At 44.3% G+C, this 14,559-nt stretch overlaps 1 long non-coding RNA gene and 1 gene segment (V, D, J or C); both read right to left on the bottom strand.

Annotated features, from left to right (window-relative positions):
• Positions 1–14,559, bottom strand: part of LOC112822597 (T cell receptor alpha chain constant-like) — a 387,302-nt gene that overhangs the window by 143,991 nt on the left and 228,752 nt on the right.
• On the bottom strand, positions 1,183–5,643 carry LOC141373224 (uncharacterized). The gene is made up of 3 exons (XR_012378928.1): positions 5,400–5,643; positions 5,094–5,206; positions 1,183–1,835 (listed from the first exon to the last, which is right to left on the bottom strand). It is a non-coding gene; the product is annotated as an uncharacterized lncRNA (long non-coding RNA).

Raw genomic sequence — 14,559 nt, 5'->3', positions numbered from 1 at the left:
GATATGATATCTGTCTTCAAATATGTGAAAATATAAAGGTAAGACTTAGCTGGTGTTGTTTCAGAATGCACAACAAATACCAACATAAAAAGTTATAAAGAAGCATCTCCGTGATTTATTTCTTTTATAATTGGGAGTTTGTACCTCTTAATGTCCTTTATCTATTTCTCCCATCCCCCTACGCACCCACCTTTTGTGATAGTGACCACACTTACCATGGTGAGCACTGAATAATGTATAGAATTGTCAAATCAGTAGGTTCCACACTGGAGACTAACATAACTTTGTATGTTAATTATACTTCAAAAAAAAGTTACAGGGAAGCAGACCTCAATTTCATATAAGAGGTGATTTTTAAAAATAAGAACTGTCATTGAAAATATTTTAATTGAGTTTGGATGATCATTTATTCCATTATTATTTAATGAACATAAAAATTGAATGGAGGGATTCCTGCTTGGCCTTTAAGATCCCTCTGGCTTTTAAATTCAGTGGCTCTAATTTTCTGTTTAAAGCCTTAATTGTTCAGAATGAAGGTCACAACTTGGATTTCCTTGAGTCCATTTCCTTACTTGGGCCCTACCTGTATGTTCCCTGGGCACTTTCAGGGTGCTGTAAAGAGTAACTTCTTCAAGGTTGTGACCCCTTCAGAAAATACAATGTATGATAGGAATCACATTCTCTTTCTTGGCTGACTGTGGCCTTCTCTGATGCAGAGGAAGACATATACCCCGATCCTCTTCTTTTCTGTTGCCAGTCACTCCATACCATGGTTCCATGGTGCTGGATGGCCTGTTCATACATGCAGCCAGTCCATGGCACTGTTTTTAGACATAAGCTACCACCTTCTTGCTGCCTTTGAGCAATCATATTTTCCATTGTTAGCCACTTGTCATGCTTAGGGACTTTGCTGGGGAGCCCAGTGGAAGCACCATGCCTATTACAACGCCCTGACAAATGAACTCAGAGACCTTTTACAGTCTGGGCAGATACTCTCTGGGATTTCTCTTCACTGCTATAAACTCTTTCAAGTGAGCACTTTTTTTTAATTGTTATGTTAATCACCACACATTACATCATTAGTTCTTGATATAGTGTTCCATGATTCATCGTTTGTGCATAACACCCAGTGCGCAAGTGAGCACTTTTTATGATGGATAAGAATCACAGAAAGCAGGATAATGGCGACAACAATAATATGACTTTAGTCAACTCTCAGTTGGCTTTACCAGTGTAGTGGGGAAGAACACGGACAATACAAAAATATCAGCTGACTTTCCTGCCATTCATTTGGCTTTGGAATTTCTTCAGAAACTCTTCACCCATGTTTATATAATGCTAAGGCCCTTGATGGCCCTATCTCCACCTCAGTCTGGAGCCCCAGGTAAAATATAAAAGATTTTCTCAATTACCAGCTGGTAAGCTCAGGACATTTCTCCAGGTCTCTAATTTAATTTAATTTAATTAATTTATTTATTTGACAGAGAGAGACACAGCGAGAGAGGGAACACAGCAGGGGGAGTGGGAGAGGGAGAAGCAGGCTTCCCGCTGAGCAGGGAGCCCGATGCGGGGCTCGATCCCAGGACCCCGGGATCATGACCTGAGCCGAAGGCAGACACTTAACGATTGAGCCACCCAGGCGCCCCCCTGGTCTCTAATTTTAATTTATGTTCGGTTTCCTTTTTCACTGTTTTGTGCTCAGACTCTTGCAGATCATTGCTGGGCAGGCTGCTTGTTTTCTCCCAAGATGTCCCTCTTCCTTGGCTACAGGCTCTGTTTTTCATCCTCACCCCGTGCCTGTCTCAGGTTCTGAGAACTTCATGTTCTCATCTGTCCTGAAGGAGAAACAGACAATGAGAGACACATGCTCTCACTCTTGTCCCTTTTCTTCCCAATCAGACTTAATCAGACTGTAATGATTCATGTTCTTTTTTCTGGTTTGATCTTGAGTTGAAGGTCTGTAGCACAAGCTTCTGGATTACAGTGGATAATCTATTATGGTCACATGGTGCGGTAAAAAGTACATTGACTCTATAAATATTAATTCATTTCCTAATCTGCTTGTGGATGAATGAGAAAGGATCATACCTGGAATTTATGTAATGCTTTCTTCCATAGAGCATACAAGGACACGATAGCACCTCAATGACTCAATGAGAATATTTATTATATTGGTAACACGAATAATCTGTAACCTGATTTGGGGATGAGTGATTGCTCGTTGTGAGTCCCACACCTGGCTGCACATCAGCACCCCTTCAGGAGCTTCTTACAAATACGGATTTTTTGGGTGGCATTTGGGAAAAACAGATTTATATTTTTCCACCTCTATGAAATTTTTCAATAGTGACGGCTTCCCTAGACCGGTGCTTCTCGAACTTTAATATACATATAACTCACCTAGAGAATCTTGTTAAAAATGCAGATTCTGATGCACTAAATCGAGGGTGGTGCATGAGATTCTGCATTCTGACAAAATTCCAAGTGATGCTGATGCTATCTGGAGACCACAATTGAAATAGCAAGATCTTAAACTGGAGAGGGGAAGAGGAGAGGGCAGGAGAGGGAGGTTGAATTACCTGGGAAACCAGAGCTTCATGCCCACACCAATTCAATCAGAATCTCTGGGGATGTGTTCCAGACATTGGTATTTTTAAGGAATTTTCCCAGGCATTTAAAATATGCAATTGGAATTGAGAGCCATTGTTCAAGAGATGCCCTGACCACCTCTAATATCCATTTCTTTGTAGTGAGGGCAGGAGAACCTGGGCACAGCAGAATTTCTCAAAGCATGTCCTTGAACCCACTTGCATCAGGATCACCTGGGCACTTGTTATAAATGCACATTCCCAGGCCTACCCACAGAAAGCCTGAATAAGAATTTTCGAACTGGGGCTCAAAAGTATAATTAGCAGCAGTCTGTCCCAGTGCTTCCCATGCACCATGAAGTTTGAGAAATACTGGCTTATAAAATCCAATCCAATCTCTTTATCCTTAGAGGTCAGGGGTCTCTAAACAAGTTGGTCTCAACCAGATTTTTGAGCCCTCTCTTTTCCTGCTCTACTGTGTTAATCTGTGGTAGGCAGCTTCTAAGATGGCCTCCAATGAGCTCTGCTCCCTGGTATTCATGCTCTTATATAATCACCTCCTTCTCTTGAGTGTGAGCTGTACTTATGGACTTAATTCTACTGAACAGAATATGGCAGAAACAATGAGATGTCACTTCCAAGATTAGGTTACAAAAAGACTGTGCCTTCCATCTTGGAAGCTCTCTTTCCAAGTTCTTGCTCTAGGGAAGCAAGCTGCTATGTTATGACGAGCCCTCTGCAGATGCTCATGTGAGGATCACCAACATCCACTTGAGTGAGTTTGGAAATGGATCTTTTTCAGTCAGTGTTGGAGATGCCTGGCACCCCAGCTGACCTCTTGATTACACCAAATGAGAGATCCTGAGCCAAAGGACCCAGCTAAGCCACACCTGGCTTCTTGACTTATAGAAACTGTGAGATAATGAATGTTCGAGCCTCTAAATTTTGTGGTAATTTGTTACAGAACAATAAATAACTAGGTACACCCACTTTGAAATACCCCTCATCTTCCTTCCCACTTACCCAAGTCCCGCCTCTTTCAAGCCTTAGCTGTTCTAAGAAATTTTTCTCACAGTTATTGTTCTTTTATGAGTTCCTAGAACACTGCATATGAAATCAGTAGCACTCATTGTTAGATAGTATGTGCTTTCTTGTATTTTTGTATTTGTTTGTAATCTTGAATTGTAATTCTAATGCTATCTCTAAAATAAATTGTAGACACATTGATGAGAATAGAACTTAGGCTAGAACTTGACTTATAACTATTTCTATTCCCACGACCTATCCCAATATCGTAAGTACAATAATTGCCCAATAAACAAATGTGTGATGAAGATGATAGCGCATTGGAAGGAATATTGAATAGAAGGTATCAGGAGAGCTGTTGTTCTCACGAATCAACGTCTATTTTGCATCCTAATGCCTGAGCTGTAACTTAATGTGGAGAGAGGGTTCCAAACCAGACACTTGAGCAGAAAAACAAAAAGTTGGTTACTAGAGCGAACGGGGTGAAAGCACTCCCTTGATGGTTATCTAGTGTTTGTATCTTAAGCCCTTCTGCCTGTCAGTCTGCTCAGTGGGTTCCTTCAGGCCTTGGCTCCCTATAGGCTCAGACACTTTTGGCTCACCCATTTCAACTTGGGACTTGGGATCTTTTTTTTTTTTTTATTCAGTTGATTCATGACCAACTCAGAAATCCTACATTGCCGTAAGTATTAGTTTCCAAGACCTCTCTCAGCGACTGACATGAAGGAGATGGTGTTACCCCAGCCTGGCCATCCCTGTGGGCCCCCAGGACTCCACTGTAATTAAGGGATGAGCTAAAACATTATATACCTGAAATAGTTAGGGAGCATTTCAGAAAATGACTCTATTCATCCTTCTTCACAGAGTAAGAGTTAAAGCTATTTCTAATAGCTTTGGAAATTTTGATTAGGATGGTAATGGAATACCATCCTTGCTTTATCTAGTTTATGCACACGAATGCTTTCACAATATGGAATGAGCTACAGCAGTCATGATAGTAGAAATTCTGTTCATCGTAGCCTGCCTCCACAATAAGAAAATCTTTTCAGTGTTGAAGATTGTTCATTTCAACCTTTTCTCAGAAGTCCTTGAGAGGCAGGTGCAGGGGTCCCTTGGTCTCTTTGCATAAACCCTAATGAACGTTCTTCCCTCTTCAACTGATAAATAAGACCCCTCTTAACCAACCACAAAAATAAGGCCCTTGCCCCAACTTAGCTCTTATCTCTCTTATCAGGCTATCAGGTGGTCTCAGCTCAGGTATGGTTCTGAGGCGACCAGAAGCAGGACTGGAGCACTGTGGATATCACACGTGCAGTAGTAGGTCCCAGTGTCTTCTACTGTTGTTCTTTGAATGTCGAGTTGACTCTTTGAAGCATTGGTATTTCCTTTGAAATTACTCCTTAAATCGTCATTAGTATTGTTGCTTGGTCTGTATACTAAAGTCAGGGAGTTATCTTCTTTCATCTTATACCAGCTCACCTGATAGTTCTTCAAGTCCCCTCCTGATACGCTGCAGCGCAAGGTGGCAGTCTCCCCGACTAGAACAGTCAGGGTTTTGGTGTCTGGTTCCAAAAGGATATCCAATGAGACCTCTGAAAGGGAAAGCTCAGGTGGAGAGGCTGTGGGGAGCTCCCTCCACCGCAAGGGGATGGATGTCAGACCCCAGCTTGGCAACGTGTCCCCCACTGCCCCGCTGCTCCTCCCCCGCAAACATGACCTTCCGGCAGCAAATCATTCCTGCAGCACATTTCTCTAAGAGTAAAAGGCCCAGCAGCTTGTCCTTACCGGCACAGAAGGTGGCGAGGTAGAGGAGGGGACAGGTCCACAGCATGGCTTTGTGGAGGCGGCAGCGCAGTATGCAGGTGCTCTCTGGCTGCTCCTGATTAGCCGTTGTCTGCCCATGAGAAGTTCTGTCTCTTATCAAGGGGGTTGGGTGTTAGTCACTTCCTCAGAGAGGTGTGACAGGCCTGCAAGGTCACGGGTTGGGCTGTTTATTCCTCAAACCCCGGCTAATTACCTATGGCAGGTCAGATTGTATTTGGGAGAAGAGGAGTTGAACAAGACTTGGCTTCTGTCTTCAAAACACTCAGTTTTGAGGGGGGCGGTTCCCTGCCTGGGACATGAAGAACACTCCCCCCTGACCGGAGCGGAGCTGTGAGAGTTGAGTAGGGCTGTGTCAGCTGGCCTCTGGACCCCATTCCCTGGGGACAGCGCTGTATCATCAAGGTGCAAGGGCTTGTGGGGAGCCGAGCAGCCTGCAGGGTCCCCTTGTAGTTCCTGTGCGGGTCCCTTTTCCTTTGGCCTCTGCCACCCCTGCTTTGGTCTGAGTGTTCCTTACCCGCTGCAAGCTATTGCCATACTATTCCAAGAAGTGTCTCCGCTTCCAGACTCCCCCCTGCTTTCATCCATTCTCCAAGCAGCCATCATACCAATTTTTCTCCAGACCAGAGGGGATCAGGTCACGCCTCTGCTGAAACTCTTTTAGTAGCATCCCCTGGCCGTTAGGGGACTATGAAATTCCTGTGTCATGGCCCTAGTGATCTCCCGATCTGCTTTTTTCTCCAGTTCCACTTTTGACCACTTGCACTCAGTACTTCAGCTGCGCAGAAGTACTTGCAGGTTAAAAGATGTATGATAGTCTTTATATTTCCAGTTTTTGCACTAGCTGCTCCTTCTTCCTGCAAAACCAGAACTTCCTTCTCCCTTCCCCACCCCAACTTGAGGGAAAGTGTCCCCTGGGTTCCCTGAACTTGTTGGGTCATGGCACTTATTACCTCTATTGTAATTATCTGATAATGTGTTTGTTTTCTGCACTGGACTTCAAGATTCTTTAGAACAGTGGCTGTATCTTATTTATGTTTGCATTCTCAGTGCCCAGCATGGGGCTTTTCAATATTAGGAGCTTGGCAGAGATTTGCTAGTCTAAGCAGGATTTCTCTCTGGAGTTTCCTGACTGTCAAGGAGCATTCTGGGTTGCTCATCTAGTGAAGGATGGGATTAGGAAAGGATTTGCCAAAACCTGGGAGGCTGGTCTTCTATCCATTGTTGTAGGTGTAGGGAGAGGGGGCCCTCTGCCCCAGCAGGATAAATCCCACCTGGCTAGACCCTGTTGGTCATTGCAGTGGCCAACATTCTGACGTCACCCAGGGTGGCTATGTGGTATCACTACCCATGTCATCTATAAGCAAAAGGAAAACTGGCTTTGCAGGGCTAATGGCTCTGATTTTTGAATCCTCTTTTGCAACTTACCAGGAGCTGGGTAAGTTACATCTCCAAGTCTTGATTTCCTCATCTGCAGATAGGGTCATTGTAGTTACCTTGCAGGGATGTCCTGAGGTTGAAATGAGAGAACACATGTGAAGCACTTATCCTGATGCCTGGCACACGCTGGTAAGCCTACTGCAGATGTTGGTTCTTTGCCACATCCCTTCTGCTTTGCCATGGTTGGGGTAGTGGCCTTAGTCATAGATCCCTACCTGAGCCATAGTTACCAAGGGAGACACAGAGCTTATAATTTCAAGTGTGGCACAGAACATTCTGCTGAGGGAAGGAGGTGTTGGCTGAGGTATGTTAGGCTGTGTGTAGGACTTTGGGCAGGTACAGGAGGACCTGAATGGAGCTGTGTCACTCACTTTATGTCCTTAGGCAAAGGAGTCTTGGGCAGCTAAAGATAGAGGCCCGTAGGAGCTAAAGCCCTTGTCATGGCGGGTTTTTGTTGTTGTTGTTTGTTTTTTGTTTTCTGGGTTTTTTTTTTTTTTTTTGTCCATCTGGATGAAGAAAGAATAGGAAAACTTGAAGAAGCAAAAAGACCCCATGGTCAGATCAAATCAACCCACAACTGGCTCCTATGTGCCCCAGCCCAGTGCCATTCTCTCTGATGGTCTCTACCACTCTGGGTCCTTAGTATCACGCATCTATCCATAGGATCACTGGAATCTTAGTGGGAGAGCGTGCCAGAACTTCTGATTTTCTCTCTAATTGGAAGTTTCAGGAACTTCTTTGCCTTTGATTTGAGAACACATCCACTCTTTCCCCACTCCCTTTGAGTTCTTTGGGAGAGAAAAAGAGAGAAATTGTAGAGAAGGAAAGCTCTTTGCTTGCGTTATTTCATCCTCATATCCCCAAACTTCTCCCATAAAGCTTCAGGGACAACAAAGTCAGACTCTAATATGTGGCCACGATTGCTCTTTGTCCAGGCCCGGCAGTTATGGGCTCTCTGCCCCGTTTCTAGTTGCCGTCCTTGCTCTTGGGTTCCTCTGCTCTGGCACCAGCCGGTCGGGCAAGCAACTGAAGAACAGGGATGGAGGTGAATGAAGAGAGCAAACACCATTCCAGTTTCCCTTGGCCAGGATCTCAGCCGCTTGGTGTCCCAGGATGGCCTTCAGTAAGTAAGTGGTTCTCCTGGGTCTGGCTAATTCGGGCTCGGAACGCTTAGGCGGCTGGGATTGCTTTGTTTTCAACTGAAATGTCTGAGCCCCACTGGTTGTTTTACAGCAAGCATAAGATATTTTTGGAAATTAGTGAGGAATTTCAATGGGTGTCAAGGAAAATCACAGTGTCATTTGTCTCTAAAAAGATTTTGGCTGCCACTGCTCCATCTGCGGCTCGCTCCCCAGCTGTGTGGTGCTGAAAGAAGCAGCTGCCAAGCCGAGCGGTACAGAGGCCAGCTGGGACTTTGCTGAGTGGTAATTCTGCTTCTCTTACTGGTTTGGGACCTTGAGATGTAAACAAATAAACTTTTCCATATTTAGTCTCAGCTCAGTTCCTTGAAAATGTTTTCCTGGCTCCCATCTCCCAATGCATTCCGAAATCTCAAGGTCCTAATTCCAATCTGTGCTTTCTGGTCCTGGAACACTCCTGTCATCGCTCTACAACCAAGTACCTCTCTTGCTCCCACGTGTGTCTCCTCTGGTTCCTCGGTTGGGCTGTAAGCCCTACTACAGTGTGAACTCCAGAATGGCAGAAAGCTTGTGTCACGTGCCTTGGTCACCTTGGCCCCTGGCATGGTGTCTGGCACATGGTAGACACTCAATACATACTTCTGAATAAAAAACGAACCAGGCCAATTCTATACTCTGAGGCTTATCTATACTTGATGAGCACTTGTTAACCTTCCTGCTCACCTTCTCTTCTCTGACTGTCCTTCAAGGATCACGTGGAGAGACTGGACATCTTCCAGTTAGGTGATGAGGTGGTCGGGACAGATCATCACCCAGAAACCTGCCCTTGGGAAGGACTCCCCTGTCCACATATAGTTCTCTAATGACTTTGTTTTTCTTCCAAACTTTCTTTCATCTTTGATAGTAGTGCGTTTTGTAAAGCAAGGAAGATGATTCCTTTCATGGAGATTCAGCATGGCAGAATCAGAGACCTGGTATTACAGAGTAGGTTTTCCACTGGCAGAGAGCCCTGCAGGGTTACTAGAGTTGTAAGTGTCCTTTAGAAAATCTGGTTTCAAATAACGCAACATATTTTAAGAAAAAAGAAAAAAAAAGATAGCAGGAGAGGAAGAATGAAGGGGAGTAAGTCAGAGGGGGAGACGAATCAGGAGAGATGATGGACTCTGAAAAACAAACTGAGGTTTCTGGAGGGGAGGAGGGTGGGGGGATGGGTTAGCCTGGTGATGGGTATTGAGGAGGGCATATTCTGCATGGAGCACTGGGTGTTATGAACAAACAATGAATCATGGAACAGTACACCAAAACAAATTATGTAATATATGGTGATTAACATAACAATAAAAAAATTAAAAAAAAAGAAAATCTGGTTTCTCCAGTTTAACATTCAGCAATTCTGGAGATGTGTCATCAATAACCCCGAGGTGCCCCGGAGAAGAGCAAGCCCAGGAGGAAAGTGACTTTGTTCTCTCACCAGACACTGTTTGGGTCTGTGCCTATCCAGGCAGGGTGAAGACTTTGAAATCTGATCCCCAAAGCCAAATTGTGCAAAGAGTTTTCCTCCAGTTCTTTATCCCAAGAAAACCTTTTTGTGTGAGTCTGTGCCCTTAAAGGCAGCTCTTGCGGGGCGGGGGGCAGTGCCGAGGACCCCGTATGTTGGCTGCAAATGAGAAAGCCAGCAAGACAGCAGGGGGTTAGGGGTTTCCATTGATGAATAAATGCAGCATCATGAAGCAGCAAGTGACGTGCACCTTCAGAAGAGAAAATAGGGAAGACAGTCCTATTTACTCCCTGTTCTCAGCTCCGCAAATCACGCCAAGGAGTTTTCCCGGATGGTGCCTTGAATAAGCAGAAGCCAATATGGATGTGTCTTTGTAGAACCTATGTACTTTTGGAATCTTGGGATAATCTTCACTTGATAGTGTTTTAGGATGTCCTAAGGTCAGGTGTGCTTTGACTTCATTTGTAATATTCTTGTCGGTGGGAACTTTTTCAGGTCATGTAGTATGCTTGTGATGTTGATGGAACCAATTCCTTATTTATAATTATGCTCATAAACAACTTTAATTTTACTTTGGGCTCTATATTTATAAATTATTCCACTATCCATTTAATAAGTGGAGGCTACGCTTGTATTTTAATATCTCATAAAGTCTCTATTTGCTTGTTTTATGAGGGTCAAGCAGAAATTACTTTCCTCTGGTTTTATTTTTTTCTATGTAAGAAGCCTTCAATAATTTATCAGCATCTAGTGAAAAAGGTCCTGAAGATCTTTTGCATTGTATTTCTCTCAATTTTCATTGATATTTCATTCCTACTAGGTGGGATACTAATATATAAAAGAATGTTTAATTGCCCAAGAGATTGACTTCCCTTTATCAACAAGCTCCTCAAGGCTTAACCCAGCCCAGTGGTAGGGACGTGACGATATCATTACCACAACCACCGAGGGTAGCTGGTGCTAACCGAGTGCTTCCTATGTGCCAAGCATAGTTCTAAGTGCATGATGTGTAATAGTTCACTTAATTCTTGTAACAATTCTCTACAGTGATGATTATCATTATTTTAATTAAAAATATTTTATTAAGTAATCTCTATGCCCAACATGGGGCTCTAACTCATGACCCCAAGATCAAGAGTTGCATGCTCCACCTACTGAGCCAGCCAGGCAACGACTATTATCATTATTTCGTAGATGAGGATAGCAAGGCATAAAATAACTTGCCCAAGGTCCTATAGCTAGTAAGTCAGTAAATGGAAGATCTGGGATTCAAAACCTAAGAAGTCTGGATTTCAAGTCTGAATTTGAGCTCAGTCTGTTGGCACTATGCTGCCTACTCTACATCTATCTATCTATCTATCTATCTATCTATCTATCTATCTATCTATCATCTATCTATTTATCTAATCGATCTAGTTTCCCAGGGATGTATATATGTATATTTAATATATTTTTTCAGCTTTTTAGAAATGATGATAGGTTTTCAAGGGTCTGTGATTAAGATGTTGATCGTTGGCTTTGAATTTGTATGTGTGTCCAATTCATTTGTCTCTCTGGGTATTGGGGACTATGCTGTTATTTGTCAGGTCAAAGGTTCAAGTAATTCCACAGTATTTAGTTTCACTGCTCATGGCTTAGCAAGATAAAAGTGAGGAGACTCTACTCTGAATACATTTTATTATTATTATTATTATTTAAAGATTTTATTTATTTATTTGACAGAGAGATCGTGAGAGCAGGAACACAAGCAGGGGGAGTGGGAGAGGGAGAAGCAGGCTTCCCGTGGAGCAGGGAGCCTGATGCGGGGCTCGATCCCAGGACCCTGGGATCATGACCTGAGCCAAAGGCAGATGCTTAATGACTGAGCTGCCCAGGCGCCCCTACATTTTATTATTTGAGAAATGCTTGTTTTCTATCTTTGTATCCCCATAGCACTTAGTATATTCATTTGTAAACCATAAGGGCCCCTTGGTTTTGAATGAATGAACCGAGGAATGAATGGGGCGAGTCCAAGATGACACTGAACACCTTCTTTCTTGTTGGATGACGCTTTGGATTTTCGGCGTTGAACTTGCTTGAGGCTTACAGTTTTTGTTCAGTGTGATGCACAGTCTGTATCATGGTGCCAGAAAGCACAGTAGTAAATGGCTTTGTCTCTTGGCTGCACATGCTTAATGGTTAAGGTACTGGAGGACAGCTCTCTGTTCACAGACAACAGGTAATGCTCCGATTCCATGGTGCCTTGAGATATATGGTTGATATTGGTGAGCCTTTGGTCAGCTCTTTGCAGATACCAGTACACAGAGTCATAATTCCCAACGAGAATATTATACTGGCATTGAAACGTCCCATCTGTCCCGATCATGGCAGCTAGGTTGGAAGACTGTATAATTTCAGTCCTGCAGGAGCCATCTGACAAAAGAAAAAGGATAGGAAATGAGGACTGAGAAGTGGAGGGAAATCGCACAGACATACCTGGGAGCCACTTACAGAGGAAGGGCAGCACAAGGCAGAGAAGCCGGGACATGGTGCATCTGTGGTTCTTCTCCGTGCTGTTTACCGCGAAGCCTACTTTGCATGCGTGATGCACTCGGGCCACCTTATCTGCAACAGCCATGTGGCTGCTTCATTGCTGCAGCAATAAAGGAAAGAGGTCCTGGGGGGTGGTTGGTGCTTGCGCTATTGAAAGACACACTCGGATTCGGATTCGTTCAAAGGCAGCAATCCAACAGGCCCCTTTCGACGAGGTTCTGGTGCCCCTCTGCCGCTCGTCACCTGTGTTTCCAGCAGATGGTGCCATTCTCTTATCAGCCCCAGGAGGCTGATCCTTTGAAAAGAAACAACCAGGGAGATAGTCTTTTGTTGAAAGACACTTGGGGGGGTTCACGATCTCTGGGGTCCTTGTTCCTGAGTTTTGAGGCTCTGACATGCACAGAAGGATGAGGAAAGGTACGAACAGTTCTTTTCCTAGACATCCTATGTTTTTTTCTGGCCCACCTAGCAGCTTCTGCTTCTGGGACCCACAACTCAGAAGCCAGACAGGGAGGAAGTAATCTGTTCATTTTTCATTACTTGATTAATCAAGCAAGTGTCCATTTATCAGATATTTATTGAGTGCCAATGGTATACAAGCTTTCTGCTGAGTGCTGAGGATGCAATGGAAGCAGAAACCAGCCCAAGTTTCTGCCACCGTGAAGTTAAAATTCTGATGATGATGTTTAACTTCAGGCAAGAGAAGGAGGTACAGCCCATCAAAAAACGTACAGGAAGCTGGGCAGGGGCGGGTGAAGGGGCTTCTGAGGTCTTCCCGAATCCAGGCAGGGCTTTCTCCCAGTCAACACAGCTGGTTGTGAGCTCACCGTGGAGGAGCGCAGACTGCCGTTTTCCCGGGCGACCCGCACCCCATCCAAGAATCAGAGGGTTCCATTTCTACCGACCTTCCCTTATCGCCATTTTCCTATCGAGAGATCATTCTATTTGTTAACGCTCCAAAGTCTTGGAGTTCCTGACTTAGCACTGTTATCGTTCTATTTTTGGAGCAGAATCAGCTTGGCTGTGATTGTTCCCACTGTGAGGATAACTGCATCTTTTGTGTGATGGCTTCCTTTTCATTGTATACACAATGACTGCAGAGCCAGGAAATTTTAATTTGGGATAAATAATAAGCTCTCTTTAGGGCCGATCTTATTTTGAGAGTCAGGGCTGATGGAGGTCAAGAATTCTTTTTTTTCTTTTATCGCCTTTATCAAAACTTTTCCTCCCACTTCTGCTCCCATCTTACTTACCTCATCTTTTTCTTTGTCTCTTTCCCAAGACTACTCATCTTTCTGCAAGATATTCTCATGAGCAAATTTAAAGGCATAACAGGACAGTGGACAAAGAAACAAGGAGACACTCATCCCAGAATGCCTGGACTCAGGATGACACAGAAGAGAGTTGGGGATAGCAGAGGCCACACAGACTCACACCCAGGGATGTGGAGGTGGGGGCTGGTGGCATGGCAGGGGCTGTGCCTATGGAGCCGTGTGATGGGGTGGCCGGGGATCCTCCAGAGGCAGGGCCATAGCAGCGTGAATGATGTTTGGGAGCTGGTTGGGAAGATAGATGTGTGCTCATGGTGACTGCAGAAAGGCTCACCAAAGATTCCTAGGGAGAAGGCTGTCTCTGGTGGCAGGGGAAACGTCATACCCAAAGCCATTTTAATGGAAAGGGGCTCTAACTTTTTAGGAGGATTGACATCTTAAGCCTTCATGTATTAAAAAAACAAGTAAGAATTAATTTCTGACAGAACGAGAGAATATTCCAGCATATCTTTCCAGGATGCCAGGAAGAGGCCATCTCTCCCTTCTCCTTCAGCTCCCGCATATCATTCATCCACATGTGAAGTGTCTCCCGAATCTCTTTCCTCTTTCCAGATCCCTATTTCTGATCCTTCTCATTGTCTACCTCACTTTTTACATTAACTTGATATCTGATCTCACTGCCACAGCAGTGGCAAAATAAAACCCACCAGTTACGAACCGGGGCTGCGTGGCCCTGGAATTGTAAGAAAGGCCCGTGGTTTCAAGGGAAACCATCTCAGACACTTCTCTCCTAGGACAAGGTGTCAGAAGGTTGAGGATTTGGGAAAGAAAGATTGTGGGTTTTTCAAAATCACAAGCCTGCCGTCAATGTCAAACCTGGACATCAGACCTAGTATCAAGGCCTTGGGCATTATCCACCCACCACAGACCAGGACCTGGCAACCAGAGCCTGAGACATGTCTGTATTTGAACACAGGAGCTAGCCCTGGGGACCATCCTTCCCTTGTCTTTGACTGTCAATCTCCTCTCTTCCAGAAATTTCCTGATGTTGTTTCTTCCAGGTACAGAACTGAGACACTACCCTGGAGGCCTGTCCCTTAATCACAGTGAAGGCATCTTGAGAAGGTACATAGGCTAGGACACGCTTAACATATGATCAACTCAACTCCCATGGACAGTGATAGAAAAATGCTGTATTGGAATGAATTGTTTTTTTTTTTTTTTCAATTTCTGCTTGCTCTCAG

Source organism: Callorhinus ursinus, unplaced genomic scaffold (genome assembly GCF_003265705.2).
Source record: "Callorhinus ursinus isolate GAN/ISIS: 27379988/994484 unplaced genomic scaffold, GSC_fseal_2.0 scaffold8, whole genome shotgun sequence".
Classification (NCBI taxonomy): Eukaryota; Metazoa; Chordata; class Mammalia; order Carnivora; family Otariidae; genus Callorhinus; species Callorhinus ursinus.
Note: the sequence above shows the minus strand (reverse complement) of the source record. Positions and strands in the feature narration are given on the sequence as shown.